Source organism: Nipponia nippon, unplaced genomic scaffold (genome assembly GCF_047370975.1).
Source record: "Nipponia nippon isolate SJK-2023a ecotype South Korea unplaced genomic scaffold, ASM4737097v1 scaffold_1, whole genome shotgun sequence".
Taxonomy (NCBI): domain Eukaryota; kingdom Metazoa; phylum Chordata; class Aves; order Pelecaniformes; family Threskiornithidae; genus Nipponia; species Nipponia nippon.
In genome coordinates this window covers 94,098,063-94,113,793 of record NW_028262290.1, presented here as the reverse complement: position 1 = coordinate 94,113,793, position 15,731 = coordinate 94,098,063, and the positions used below count along the sequence as shown (strand labels likewise).

Sequence of the window (15,731 nt, the reverse complement as noted above, 5' to 3'; positions counted from 1 at the left end):
AAAGCTAACCTTTCTTCACCAGCCTCCTCTATGTCAAGGATTGACATTGCTGATTTCAGAAAGAAATGATTGCTTCTCCTTTGGTTTACTCTGTTGAGGAAAAGGCTGGTCAGAAATCACTGTTTACTGTTTTGATTGAAGGCACCAGGACTCTGGATATTTCTTCTGTCTTTAAAGGCATACATTAGGATGTTGCCTATCTGGAGCTCACTATGGAAAATATTCTAGGTGGGGTGGACTGCCTGCCAGGAAAGACTGATGGTTTGCTTCAGTAAAGGAAATTAAACTGAAATAAGATCTGAATCTGAAGCTCCGGCCACAGTCTGAGTTGAGATATATTTGTGTTTTTAAAAAACTCCTAAAGAAACTTAATTTAATCCTAAAATCAAAAGAAAACATTTTGTATTTGTGCTTATTTTTTTCTGATTCTGACTGAGATCAGAACAAACAACATCCACAAAATGACAGTGGGAGATTTTTGCCTTAAAGGAAAGTTGGAAAAAATACTAGCTCTCTCCAAAACAATTGTGCTTATGAGACTGTTGGGCTAATTTTGCAGACTTAAGAGCTGCAACTAATCACACTAGAATCAGACTGCCTGATGTGAATCCATTGCTACCTCAGACACATGTTGGGGCCTTGAAACCGTAAGGGTAGGCACTTATCCAACCAGCAATGTTTTCAAATAGAGTCAGGCACCTATGTGAAAATCATACATCCTTCTGGACCAGAGTCGCAGGAGTTTGTCCCAAGTTTGCTCCACTCAGCCCTCTCACAGCACTCTCTAGGTACCTTCCCCTGTCCTTGCAGTCTTTGCTTACGTTCTTGCAACCCTTTGGTAAGTTTTTATCCCTTTCCAGGAGTTCATCAGTTTGCTATGGTTCCATTCCCTCTTCCCAGCTTGCCCATATGCACTACCAGACAGCTTTTCCTCCTATGAACATCCCTGGGCAGAGATCAACATGGAAAAATTCTGCTTTCTGCAACATTACCTTCTAGGATTCATCCACATGATAAAGGTGTGGATGACGGCAAGTGGCAGATTGGAAGCTTTACATGGCTCCAGAGAAGACTGTGCCACAGAGAAAAGATACACTACAAAGGGCTAGATTTTCATAAGGAGACCCCCAAAATTACCATGCATTGTGTTATGAATCTTCACAATTGGGCAGTCCCTGCGAGCTCCACAGATTAAACAAACAGTGCTTGAAGCGAGGAGTGCAGGCAGAGGATGTTTTGCCTTAACATTGTCCCATGGCTTTTCTACAAAATACAGGTAAGCAATAAAACTTGCGCAACATTGCACAGGAATATTAGCACAGGGTTTTGGACAAAAAGCGGAAAATGTCTCTCACTTGAAGCTCAAAAATCTCTCTCACTTGAAACTCAAAAGAGTACCTAGATCAGAAAAATAAGTCAGAAAAGTACATTTGCCCCAGAAAGCATTAACATCAGAACTGATTGTATTATTATTTTTTAAAGTAGATTAATAATTGGGTAGAAGGGAGAGAAAGGGCACAGCTTTTCAAACATCTTTAATGCCAGAAAGTGAGGGAGGTAGCAGAGGATTCATCCATCTAACTGTTAGGGAAACGGAAATGATGGAAAAATAATCTATAAAAGCTTTGTTTTTATTGTTTTCTAACCTCATTTCCAGTAGTCTTTCCATTACCTGCTCTGTTCAGAGAATAATTCTGCTGTTCCTTAAGATGTTTTTCCCCATGTTAGTTTGCATCATATATTTTTATTAAACCAATTACCATGTAATTTACATCATATTGCTTAATTAAGGGAAAATTGTTTTGTTGAGGAGCCTGTTGGAGGATGAATGGAATCAATCAACTTTAATATAAGACTAGCCTCTTCATAAAGCCATTCATTTCCAAGTTTAGTCCTTGGGAAACAATAAATGAAATGCTATTATACTGCCTAGAAAATATGATGCTATGGTACATCTTAAATGTTTATGACAAGTCCACTGCACTAGGCTGGAACATTTTTGGGTTTTATAACTCAGGTAAAAAAAAAATTAAAAGGCCTATTTTAACAGGGGCTGGGATGCTAATAGGTGGCAATTCATTGTCCACAGATGATTAAGGGAAAAATGAGGCAGAAGAAAAAGTTTCCAGGCCATCACTTCTGCTGGGAGCATCAGGATTTCAAACACTAGTAGGAGTTAGAAGAGTGTATTGGTGAAATAAAAAGATATTTTACTCATTTCCCTCCACTAAGATGTCAGCTCTGCTATACTCACTGCAGTACAGCAGTTGTGCTGGAAAACCTGTAATTATATTTCTACCAGTCCTCAGCATTTTACGAGAACCAAGCATAATTTGTTTCTGTGGCATCATGCAATGCTAGGCACTTGTAGATAAATGCATAGAGTGCTGCAGATCTAATGTGCTTGTCATCTGCACTCTGGGGTACCCCAATGATAACTGCTTCCAGAAGAGGCATCATGCCTAATATCGCTGATTTACAAAGTGACGGAATAGCAGCTCTAAACCTGTTTTGGAGAGGGAGCTCATAAAATCTTTGCATATTCCTCCCTTCCTTCATCCAAAATTCCTGTCTCCTCCTCTCTCCCCTTCTCTACCATGTACCCTATAGTAAAAACCTTGACAAGACTATTCCTTCTTACATTTAGAAAATGGGGAAAAAAGGATGTTCCTCTGTTGTCTGTTTCCTGCCTCCACTCTGAAAGGTTAAGAGAGAAAACAATCAGTTTAGATGACCAATTTGGCTCCATGCTCCTGTGCATGAATTTTCTTGGTTCTGCTGGAAATGAAACTCATGATAAATGGCACAATACTATGTCCCTCTATTGTTCTCAAGGCAAAGGAGAGTGAAACGACACATGGCTAAAGGTAACCATGGTGCAAACGGTGTGGGCAGGTGTTCAAACCCATGCAAGCGTTTGGTGTTGAACCTGGGGCTGGGACACTGCCTGGGGAGCAGCCTTTCTCGTCATCCTTCACACCACAGTTTTGTCTTAGTGGTTTCACTTACCTGTAAAACCTTTCCCGTAGGTTGTTTTTCTTCTTCTTTTCCTTCTTCTTTTCCACCCTCTCTCACCTTCAAAGCATTTATTTGCTGGAGTAGTGAGAATGTTTGCTTAATGTCATAGAAAACAAGACACTTTTTTGGCCTAATGACAAATAGCAATTGGTCTTCATTTTGAAGGCAATAAAAAGAAAAAAGGGAAAGGTGAGTGAAGTCTCAGTAGCCAGTAATACCTCATAACCATTTTTCTTACTTTGATAAATTAGCTTCAACAGGCACTTGACTAAAGCAGTCTGCAATCTGATTTTGTAGCTTCTGCCTGGTACCTTAACTAAGCATGGACAGCAGAACAAAGTACAGGCTATACTGAAAACAGACACTGCTGAATTATGCTCAGCTGAATATTGGTAGAAACAGCACATCGTAAGTAATGTGGGGTTTGGTTTTACTTTGATTGGTTTCTTTTTACTTGGTTTCTTTGATTTCTCTGGGGCTTTATTGCTGAAAAGGAGACATTCCTGATTTTGTATCATTTGTATTTCAGTACATTGGGTTTTGATTTTGCAAAGACAAAATGAGAGTATTCGAGAATTTTCCTTGCCTTAACTAAACATCTCAATTTCAGTATCTTGATCAGTTCTGGACACATTTTTTAATGTTTTATAATCATAAAGGAGAAGTTGCATTTATCACTCCCTCCTATAGGGAGTATATAAAATCCATTCTAATCGTGTTTGCCTGAATTCCCCGAGCAGGAAAAGAAATAAGTAAATTAGTTTCTTGGAGCATCTGCCTCTCTCCTTGCCTGCAACTCCACTCATTGGCACACAACAGGTGAAGAGAAACTCCAGGACAGACTGTAGTGTCAGCCTGTGTACTGCTTTTTTGAGGAGGTCTGTGAGTGTTGCCACACATGCTTTGTGCTCTGGCAGGGAAGAGAATAGCAATGATAGCACATCTAATACCCAGCAAAAGGTTGCCTTTTAAAAGCCTGCAGTTTCTGCACCAGGTAGCTGGGAGATGCTGGAGCCAACAATAATTTGACATGATTAGGTCATGACCCAAAATTTCTCACCACCAGAGAATTTGACCACATGAAAATGGGTCTATGAGTGGCTCCAGGCACAAGGAACAGGGAAGAAGACCATCACCTGCTGGTCGATGGAGTCGTCTTTGGGCACTCCTGGATGAGACATTGCGTATGCAGTATTTCATGATTGCAATTGCTCACTTCTCTGTCATGAGAGACATACACAGAATACGGAGAGTTAGGTAGATGCTGGCTCTGAGTTTCTGCGTTTCCCAGCTTGAGGGGATTGGTTTGAGCTGACCTGTGCCTGCAGATGACACTCCTCAAGCCAATGCTTCAGCTAGGAAGGGTATTAATTTCCCCCACAGACCTGCCAGGTGTTGTCTGACAAGATATATAAGGTGGTGAAACGTTCTCTTTTAAACCCTTGTAATGATGCAGCAGCCAAGCCAGATTCCACATTTTTGATGAGTGTGCTCTGCCAGGAGATGGAAGACTTCAGAGGGAAAGCAAAGGCTTTTCCCTCTGGGGGAATATTCGAGTGAGCTGTTGGAGCATACTGTGATATACTGAACCCAGGGCCGGGCTGCCCTAATCTAACACTGCACTGAGTCAGTGGCAGGTGCTTCTCCCTCTTCCTACAGCAAGTACATATGTTTTAATGCCTCATTTTCTTTCTGACAGGTGTTTAGGCAGGGAAGAGGAGGAGGAAGGAAGGGGAGAAAAGGAGAGAATACACACCCCCCACCCCACCCCCACCCCCAATGCTGGGAGACTCTGGAGTCACTTGTGTGAAAAGCAAAAATGCCAGTGAGGATGTCAGGTCACTGGCAGGCAGCAGAACAGCATGAGGAAGCATCTATCCAATGCCTCCAGTCAAAATGGGCAATGTTGAGGAGGTTTTAGTTTGCTTATGGGTGAGAGAGGAGAAGATGAAGACAAGAAGGGCTCTTGCATCGCTCATGGAAAGGGGCAGCAGCAACTGGGTTATTTGGGACTTTCCCAACTTTTACCTCCAGGCGTGGAAATTCCTTCCCCTCGCAATTACCATGCCAGCAATTTTCTAAAGAGTTTGAGTCATCTTCCCCGCTTCCTTTAAACTGCACAGGATAGGCAAGGTATGAAGTTGGACACCCATACTAAGTCTGAAAAACTGTATGAGGAAAATTTTGAAGGGTTAGATTTTTGGGTCAGTTACAATACTTTCCTAGTGTCATTAGGTGCTGGAAAGCTATGTGTTAGTGGGCCAGCAATTGTTTAGATATTGGTCCCGTTGCTCAAAACTGAGCAGGCTTTGCAAAGGCTAAATCTGCTGCTAAAGACACAACACCTTGTTCTCATCTAGGTAATCTGATTAGGCCTCAAATTTACAAAGACTGAGGTATGTAATAGCATAATCATACACTAACTCAGGTAGAAAGGGATGTCCAGTTGTCATCCAACCCTATCCCCGTGCTCACAGCACGGCCAGCTTTAAAGTTAGGTCAAGCTGCTCAGGGCTTCAGCAAGCTGAGTTTTAAATATCTCTGAGGATGGAGATCCTGCAGTGTGTCTGGGTACTCGTTCCAGTGTTTGACCAACCTTGTGAAGTTTTTTTCCCTTAAGAGCTATCTGGAGTTTCCCAAGTCCCAGCTTGTGTCTTGTGGCCTCTTGTCCTGTCACTGTGCACCTCTGGGAAGAGCCTGGCTCCATCTTCTCTACACCCTCCCATCAGGTAGCTGCAAACAGCAATAAAATTCCCTTTCTGCCTTTTATTCTTAAGACTGAATAAATCCCATCCCCTCAGAGATACAGCTAGAACAGGGCTGGGAAGGGTCTGCCAAAGGAAAGGCAGGAGCTTCAACTAACAGTCTCCTAGGCTGCATTAGGAGGAGCATTGCCAGCCGGTTGAGGAAGGTGATCCTTCCCCTCTGATCAGCACTGGTGAGGCCACACCTGGAGTATTGTGTCCAGTCCTGTGCTGCCCAGTACAAGGGAGCTACTGGAGAGAGTCCACCAAAGGGCTGCAAAGAGGACAGAAGCATCTCTTATATGAGGAGAGGCTGGGAGAGCTGGGACTGTTCACTCTGGAAAAGAGAAGGCTCAGGGGGGCTCTCATCAGTGTGTACAAATACCTGAAGGGAGGGTGCAAAGACAGTGGCGCCAGGCTCTTTTCACTAGTGCCCAGTGAGAGGACCGGAGGCGATGGGCACAAACTGAAGCACAGGAGGGTCCCTCTGAACATCAGGAAACACTTTTTCACTGTGAGGGTGACCAAGCACTGGCACAGGTTGCCCAGAGTGGTGGTGGAGTCTCCCTACTTGGAGATACTCAAAAGCTGTCTGGACGTGGTCCTGGGCAACCTGCTCTAGTTGGCCCTGCATGAGCAGGGAGTTGCACGAGATGAACTGCAGGCATCCCTTCCCACCTCAACCATCTTGTGATTTTATGAACTCTCCTCTGAGGCAAACTGAGGCTCAGGGTGGAGTAGAGTTTGCAGCCTATGTCAGGGAGCAGCAAGAGCAGGGCTGCTCCTTAAGGGACAGGAGAATTGAAAGCCCAGAGCTATGGTTATATGGGGGCTGGCAGGAGGACATGAGGAGAATGAAAGCCGGACAAAGCACCCTCTGCTGAGGAATGCTTAGTTTGTGGGAGGGCTGGGATGTTGTTTTTAGGGTTCAAACTATGGTGAGGGCCAAAGTAAAGGAAAAGCGAAAGCCTCCAGCCTACACTGGACGTGTCAGTGGGGCTGAAAGAAGATGCCCAAGGAAATTGAGGGCTGATACCAGAATTCATCTCTAAGGAATACTGTGGATCTGGACAGTGGGGACCCTGTTTTATGGGTAAATAAGTCAGTGGTTAGGGTTGAGAAGTCAACGGTTAGGGTTGAGAGAGAGAGAAGAGAAAGCTCAGAGCTACACTTGGTGTGGTGCTGGGCAGGGGCTGGCACAGGAACCTGAGGGTGGCAAAAATAATCACCCCTGAGGACCTTTAGTTTTTGAGAGGATGGGGTCCCTACTTTGAGGCCCAGAATAGGGTTAGCGTTAGTGTTAGGGTTGAGAGAAGGGAAAGATTTACTTCGCGTGGGGCTGGAAAATTACGCCCCAAGTGAAACAGGCAGCTGATACTAGATGTCTATTCTCATTTAATTTACTTTGTGATTTACCACTGACATTTTTGCTGTATGCATGAGGCCCTAGTCAATGTAATCCTGCTTGAGATTTCTTACTGAAAATCTGGAATACCCCTGCTTCTACTCTCCAGGCAAAACTCACCTTCTCAGCCACCTGCTGCTGCAGGGAGGGTTGAGTCCTGGTGATGCTGGGACCTTCCCGTCTTCCTAGGCTCTATATTAGGCTCTCAGCCGTGCTGTTTGACATACAGAATAAAAAGAAAACATAAAGGAATCAAAACACTTTAAAACACCCCCTTAGGGCACTGATAGAGCATTTATACAATAATATCTTAAGTCAGAACAAAACATTAAAATAAATATTAGGGGTGGGAACTGGAGACTCAAGCCATATTTTTCTGCTAGCACGTACAGTGGCTGCTACTGTCACCAGGTGTGTGCCTGGGGGAACACGGGTCCCTCACACTCTGAAACAGAGAGGCCTCAGCAACAAGGGACTGAAGCATCAGTGGCCTGGAGGTGAAAAATAATTTTAAGAGGTTTTATGAAGTTATAGGCCAACATTTTACAGTGTGGATCCCTCTACTGAGCACCTGAATTCAAATGGGGTGCTGGATCCTGCAAGTGCTTGCACACAAGAGTAGCTTTGTACAGGCAAGCAGGCTCACCGAACAGCACGAATGCCCTCAGGCGGCTTGGGACCAGATGACCCTTGCAGCAGGGATGTGGTGACACCAGATGTTAGTGGCCCTCAGGTGTTTGTTAGCGCTCCAAGGGCTCTCTGCTGGTGTGCAGCGGTGGCTGTGGCATGCGAGGTTGGAGGTTTGGGTGTGTTCTTGTAAATTGGGTCACTTCAGTGACCAGGTTTCCAGCCTGGCTGGAGAGAAGTGCTGGGGCACTGGGAACAGCAGCAGAGGTGCCAGAAGGAAGGAAATATCCTGAACTGCTTTTCCCTCCAGGGAAATCTATCATACCACCACAACCTCAGCCCTCCCCCCCCTCTGCTGGGGGCTTTTTTTCCTTACCTCACCCTCTTCTGCTTCCTGTTCAAGCTGTTTGGATGCCATCCAGTGACCAGGGACATTATGTCTTCCTCTGGCATTTAATCCTAATGACTCTTAAGCCACCAGGATGGGGCAAATCCACATGTAGTATTAATAATTAGTACAGATTAGCTCGATACTTGTCACACTGACTGTGAGCTATAACGTATTGTCAGGTAGATGTACCTCACTAACTAGCCTATTGCCCTTGGGATGGAAACAAGAGTGATGTCTAAGCAGAGAACTGCATTTCTGTGGGAGATCCTATAGCTTTCAGTGCTCCCCCTGTCCTGCAGAGCGGCTGCATTTGACTATCCCTGCTCCCAGCCACGACAGCAGCGCGCAGCTCCTACCTCAACAAAACTCAGCTGGGAAGCTCTTTCTTATCTGAGACGACCTTGGTGAAAGTTGGCTCCAGACTAGGATTTTCATAAGCCTGTACATCTCAAGAGAGCAAATGTCTCAATGGTGTTCAATAGGACCAGCAGCACTTTGCGGGCTGTTTCAGAGTCCCACCCTCTCCCCCCATGTTTCTTCCAGCTCTCTTGCTTTGGATCCAGAGACTCTGCAATTGCAGTGGGATGACACCACTGCAAAATAAATCTGGGCAGGGGCATGGGGGTGTGTTTTCAATCACTTCATCTCATTAGCAGTTGCATCATGGTTCAATTGGCAGAAAAGCAGCAGTGCGCCAAGGGGGAAGGAGGAGGACACAGCTGTCCTTTCCACAGTGGTTAGCAACTTGGTCAGATTAAGTACACCAGCAAACAGGACCCTAATTCACCTAAAAGTTTCTGAAAATCCTAACCACTCTTTTTTTATATATTTAAACTGATCACTCATTTTTTCAGGTCGAACTCCTATCTACAACAGTCAAATGCTGACTCAGAGAAGGGTAAGTAAAATGTTGCCTTGAAATACCACAGCAGGTTTTTATGGATCCAGACTAGGAGGTTGTGTTTCGAGAAACGTGAGGGAAAGCCAAGTTGTCACGAACGTCAATTAATCTTTTCAAGGTCGCCTTTTACATCATTTTAATTATCTTCTATTGAGTGTTGATGTTCATCTTCTAAATGGAAATATGTTCACTAGTACACTTATCAAATACTCCTGCTACACCATCACTGAAGGCTGTTAAACGGCAAGGACCCTGAGCCCAAGCTCTGAGTGGGGCTGTCACAGGGAGCTCTGCTGGCAGGTGGGTGCCTGCCTCACCTCTCCAAACCTTTCTCAATTACCTGTGCCTGGCCAAATGTTCGGCAATGCATCTCCAAGGAGAAATGTTTCTCAGCTGGAGCTATAAACCCTGTAGAGAAGGACTTTTTTTTAAAACAGTGGGTTCATACTGCACTGGGCAGAATGAGATTTAAAATTAAGCCTTGATATTAGAGCAGCACCAAGCATTAAAAGAAATTGTAGAAATTTACTTGGTCTGTTACCATACTGAGCAGTTACTGAGCAGGGTAGAAGAGCCAGGCTGGTGAGGAGAAGCAGGCTTTGCTGCAGCATCTTCCAGGGTTGGTAGCTTCCAGCCCTCTCCATGACCTGTGTGAGAGCATGCCATTAAAATGCAGCCTTTCACACTGAAGCCTCAGAGATTCATACTGGGAGGTGACTTAAAGATGGGGAAGTTGCCAGTGACCATATCAGCCCCATGTCAACAAGCTGTGTCCTCAGGGGCACTTAAAATCATCTGTCTTCTAAATTTCAGAGAAGTGATGTGCACTTTTCACCACAGAGGTCACAGAAAACAGATCAGGCACAAGCAGCAGGCAAAAAGATGTTTGGGGAACTTCTCTCCAAAGCTCACTACAGGGTGATCCAGGGACTTGGGCTAGATTTCAACATGCAGGGCACCTGCTAGTGTCTTCCATCACTAATTGTTCTCTGCTCTTCCTCTGCAGCCCCTTGAAGCTTTGTGCACTTGATCTTCAAAGGAGAAGGGACAGCTGGCCTGTGGCAGCAGGACAACCAGGACTGGAGAGGCCTCTTGGCCTCCCAGATGAGAAGGAACGACCTGGCTGAGATTTCCTCTGATGAGTTGGAGGTTGAATGCACTGGGCTGGGACCAGGGGCTCCAGCAGGGCTAAGCCTGGAGCTGCTGGTTGAGCTCCACTGATGAAGGGTGATAGGGAGTGCAGGGACCAAGTGGGCTTCCCTAGATTGCACCAGGGACATGGCATAGCCCTGGGCCACCCCTCTTCTCGAGGATGGCTGGTACAATTTATCTGGGGCTAAGCACCAGGGCAGGAAAGCAGATAAGGTGGATTATCTGAAGTGGTAAAGTCATGCCATGCAGAAGATCCCATCAAAAGTGGCTTCAGGAGAATATAAGGCAATTTCATTTTCCATTGCACTACTAGAGAGCATTAACCTCTAAGTTTGCCATGTACATCTGAGGTGACAAAATAGAAAGATTCATGAGAGCCAAAAGTTCCTCAGAGCCCCAAAGACCGAACGAAAATGACTGACATTTTCTCATACTGTCTGTCATGCATTTGACAAAAGCAGCATAATGCAATCACCTTTACCTGGTATCAGGAGAGAAAGAATAGCCTGTATAATAAGAAGATAAAGAAAAACTGAAGGACTTACAAAGGACACTGGTGAATCCTGAAAACCAGACGGTGTTCATTATCAGTGCATCAAGATGCTTTTGAGACACATCCTCGAAGGGGGGACATTATGAACGCTGTTGGGAATGATGAAATTCACCCTGATTTAAAAATACCTTGCAAGAGTTTGGGGAGGTTGTGTCTTTCTTTTTGTTTTGATTTGCAAGAAGAGACCAATGAAGTTATGAATCAAGAATTGTAAGGCTTACCTTGATTAAGTAATATCAAGTGGTTGTGTGACCTGATATTCTTAGCTGATGTTTTCAGTTCTCCCAGCAATGACAGCTCCAAAGTCCCAGAAAATGCATATCTCCTCTGCTTGACTGTGTGAATTCATCTGAAGGAACATTGAAATGACGGCAAAAGTCTCATTCAGGCATGAACAAAAAAAGATGCTAAACTCTCTGTGCCTTAGTGGATGGATCATGTTACCTAAAGATACTTCTTGCAAACTAGTTTTGCCATCCAGGCCTTACTTTTGTCCATTATATGATACTGCCTGAATAAAATTGTACGAATCCCCTATTCCAACATGAATTAGCCACCTGCTTGCTTTCCAAGGAATATTCCAGCATACCTTATCACTAACTACTTCATACTATCCTAAAATAAATTAAATGAAAATAAATTTATTCATCCAGGCTGCACACTTGTATAGACTAACCAAAAATATCAGATTTGGAAATTTTACCTACAGGAAAAAAGTTATTTTTATTTTATATCTGAGGAAATCCTACTGGATTCAATTCCTAAACCTGCCCCAACTGAAGTCAGTGGGAGTTTTTCTGTGTCGTTTAAAGAGCCTTTAATTACTCTTCCATTCCATAGGACTTCCCTGTAAGCATAAGGAGGTTAATTACTTCCTGAGTAGTATCTGCTTCATATTATTATTAATTATTTAGCAATTAATTATGAGGCATTGCCTCTCAGGGATGTGTGTGAGCCCAATAAAGACAGCCTCTGCCCTAAGGATTTTCCAATCTGTTCTTTTTATTTGCATGACCAACAAGATGTAGCTTCGTTTACATTGTAGCTTGACCAAAACAAATGGAAACAATAGCAATGTGTCTAAGACTGAGGAACCAGTGGTTTACAGGATTCATAACATATGAGCTTTTTACATCTAGATGACATATTCACACCCTGGAGCCTGGGAGCAACTACAAATATTCAACCTCTGATGACTCTTCTCTGAGAAATACACACCTGGCATTTGTTCACAAAATCTGACTCCCCAGGTGGCTGCCCTAAAGGGAATGCCCAGATGGCACAAATGGAACTGAACATGGGGACCAAAAACCAGACCTCTCCAGACTGAGACCGAAAGATGCTAGCAGGGAAAATTGCTGTCCATCCTACATTCCTGCTACAGTTCTGGATGTGAGCTCTGACTGCTGAAAGGCTGTTAAAAATATATCTCATTCTGAGGCGATATAACAGAAATAGCTTCCAACTATTCTTCAGCTCCTGCCAGTCTGTGCTGCAGTCACACAGGGAGCTTCCGAGCAGGGGCTCTGCTCCGCCGCCTACTAATGTCGCACCCTGATAAACGCAGAGGGTAAGTAGCGTTCCCGCTATCAGGCTCCACCCTGAATTACAAAGAAGAGGCATCCCAAGGGCTGTTCTTCTACCTCAGAAACTGGTAGTGAGGAGAGGGGAGCTCAGATGTATCAGAGCAAGACAGTATGCAGCAGACTGTCAGACTTGACACTAGGTAGGGATTTCACTGTTTAAATCCCAATTTCAGATTCAATCTGTGCAGCAACAGGCTGAAAATGAAGCAGCAGGCAGCTTTTTTCCAATACTTCCAAAGTCCAGGTACCCAGCTGTCACACCCACTTGCTGGTCTTCCCTATTTTTTCTTCTCTGCAGCAGACAAGCAATTGAAAACAGCATCACAGCTTAAAAGCTTCTGTGTAAAAACAAATCTGCTCTTCTGCACAATTAGGAATTCACTAAATCAAAGTCACACCATCTTGAGTCTGGTGCCCTTTTAGAGGGTCTAGCGATGCTACTCCCAGGTTCAGTGTCCCTGCAAAGCAGAGACTTTTCCTTGGCATCACGACGTATGCAAAGCAGCGAGCAGCCTCCTGTGCAAACATGAGGCTGCCCTACTTTCTGCAAACGACTGCCCCTCAACCATCTTCACTACAGAGTCTGATTATGTTTCTCATATTGCAACACAGCTGTTCATAACTTGTCAGCTGCACCGAGAACACTGGCCAAGTATTCCAGCTGTATAATAGCTTTTTATTGTTGATTGAAGAGTCTCAGTACAAATTGCTTTCCCTTATATCCCTGGAAATCACACAAACATTGCACAAGGCAGAGAGTGATGCATTTAGCACCACCTCTGCGAAGTGCCACAGCAATGTTTTAACGAGGGTTGTCTTCCTCCAAACGCTTAGCAGCTCCCATTTGCCAGAGCTCCTTTTGCTGAGAAGATACATGAGAGATGCTGTTGACGCACCATTGCTGGGCACACTTTTGGATTTGGAGGGTCCTGCTCTCCTGGTTGGGAATCCATGACAAAAGGCAAGTTATTTTGTGATGACTTGATGCCTTTAATTCTAAAATCAGCAATGCTGAGTACAAGGAGATTGGTGAGAACACAGAAGAACCTGGAAAAACAGCAACAGAAGAAACAGATGCCTTTGTCAGGGGTAGGGATTGGTTAGTCATTGTCCCTCCCAGGATTAGAAGCAGGGGACATTAAGCAAAGCTGGCAGGTTCAAAACAAACATGAGGGAATAATTTTCACCCAGTGCCTAATGAGGTTGTAGAATTCCTTGCCATGGAATGCTGTGGATTCTAATTTTTACGTGGTTCAAAAAGGACCGGGTGGCTACTTGGAAGAAAAATGTTAAACACGAAGACAATACATCTGCCTTAGGAAACATCTGACCTGCAATTTGTTGGATCCTGGGGTTGCATCCCTATATGTTTTCTCTGTTTGTCCACTGTTTCCACATTATCCTCTGTTGGCCACTGTCAGGAATGGGATAGCAGAACAGATGCACCTTTCTTTTAACGCTGAATAGCAATAGTTTTTGTTCTTAATGTGGATAAATGCAGTGAACATTAAAAAAAAATGAGATTAGCCTAATGCCTAGCTTCACTTAAATCTATGGTGCTTACAATGGTGATAAGATCCACTCTGCATTTCTTCTTACAATCTATAACCACCAAGAAATAAAGTACAGTTGCTGGGGCTGGCTCTGATACCATTTGCTGAACTCCTGGCAGATCACACTGCCAGCAATGTGATTATGTCCATCACCAGGGACTGATTTCCTCAGCTCTAAGAAGAGTCTGCTTTGCAGTTCTGCTCTGTGAAAGCAATACCTGTGGAAATACAGGAGCTCACACAGAAACATCTACCATGCGACTGGCCCAAACTTTTCCCAGAAATCCCCTTGGGATTGAAACACTCCCTAGCAACATGCCAGAGAGCTGCTTGGGCACCGTGATTTTAGCCATTAGAGATATTTTGATAATGATGTTTTATATAGTTCACAAGGATTCTGCAAAATGTGTGGCTGCACATTTTTTTTGTTGGCAGGCCAAGCTGGGATGGAGGAAACCATTCCAATTCACTCTTCTTCAGTAGCTTTACCACCACTGAAAGCTGAAGGCTTATTTCTCTAGCCAGGATGAGACAAGAGTATATACTGTTATCCAGCGCACTAATAATTAAGACATTGTGTATCCTACCACCTACCCTGTTTGAGCAAGCCAATAAGCATGCTTTTACTGAAAATTTTTAGACTTATTTCCTAAGGAAACTAGGTCCACTACTAAGCTCATTGATCACACGTCTGTGTTTCTGTCACAGACAGTCCATTCCACAAACACTTTTGAAGCTATTGTCCAGTTGACAGAGTGGGAAAGATTTAAAAAATCTGAAGTTCCTATATAATTAACAAATAAAAGTCACTGAGTAGTGAAAACAAACATTATTAATCATCTCACCGAGGGGAAAACAGCAGTTCAACACAGCCCTTACTAGACAGCAGAGTTCAATCTCTAGACAGGTCCTTAGGAAACTACATCTCGTTGCTTCTGCTGCTTATGGACATACTTTTTACGACTTAAAGATAGTGCATTTCACTGCCTGCAATCCAAATGAAAAAGACCCCACCATCCCCTGATTAATATTCCCCACTGATTGTATGATGAAATGAGAAAGTATCAGCAAGGCTAGATCAGGGAATAAGCAGGGAGAGGGAGTTCTCACTGCTGTATAGAAGGCAGAAAATTATTTTGCCCTGAAAAGCATAATAACATCTTAAGTGAAACACTGGAGGACAATTAATAAGAAAGAAATCTGACAGAGTGGGAGTGATTGAAGCAGCTAATTTAGCCAGGGTAGAGTAGGACGATGGGGGTAAGATAATTAATGATAACTCCACCAATTGTACCTAAAGCCTAGAGTAACCTGTGCTAAACAGAGTGTTGCTGAGACATGTACATCTTGTATATGACCTGGTCTGCTTTTTGGCAGTTTATCTGGGTCATGACATGCGCCAGAGACTCTGATGCTTTGTCTCTGATATCGATCATGGCATAAGACCTCCTGTCTAGCCCTCCATCACTGCTTACCTCTGCAAGTCCTGCACATTTGCCTGTCCAACCTGTGGGTCCCCGTTCAGTTGCAGTACACATAGTTGCTTGGCCACTGGTGGATGACAGAAGAAATGGGGCTTTCATCACCCGCAGTGCTATTTCTTACCCCTCTCTCTGTGGAACGGGTGTCTGGCAGAATAAAAAGATGCCATCAGTCACGCAGATCTTGCCAAAACAAAATGGCTTGAAAATGCTGACATTTTGCTCCTGGTGTTGCACCTTCTCAGGCAGGAGGGCTCACTGTAACCACCCCAGGGAGGCAGGAGCGTGTTTGGGTAGGACTTCTCCCTGGTGGCACACAT

The 15,731-nt window shown here is 44.2% G+C and overlaps 2 long non-coding RNA genes across 3 annotated transcripts; both read right to left on the bottom strand.

Annotated features, from left to right (window-relative positions):
• Nucleotides 1-5,070: 5,070 nt before the first annotated feature.
• LOC148057480 (uncharacterized) lies at nt 5,071-9,731 on the bottom strand. Its single transcript, XR_015699888.1, has 3 exons — nt 9,616-9,731; nt 7,288-7,381; nt 5,071-5,186 (listed from the first exon to the last, which is right to left on the bottom strand). It is a non-coding gene; the product is annotated as an uncharacterized LOC148057480 (long non-coding RNA).
• A 1,281-nt stretch (nt 9,732-11,012) lies between these two features.
• Nucleotides 11,013-15,542, bottom strand: LOC148057479 (uncharacterized). Of its 2 annotated transcripts, none has more exons than XR_015699882.1 (3): nt 15,406-15,542; nt 12,010-13,424; nt 11,013-11,140 (listed from the first exon to the last, which is right to left on the bottom strand). It is a non-coding gene; the product is annotated as an uncharacterized LOC148057479 (long non-coding RNA). The 2 variants fall into 2 exon arrangements; XR_015699884.1 differs by having other exon boundaries at nt 13,274-13,424.
• Nucleotides 15,543-15,731: the final 189 nt, after the last annotated feature.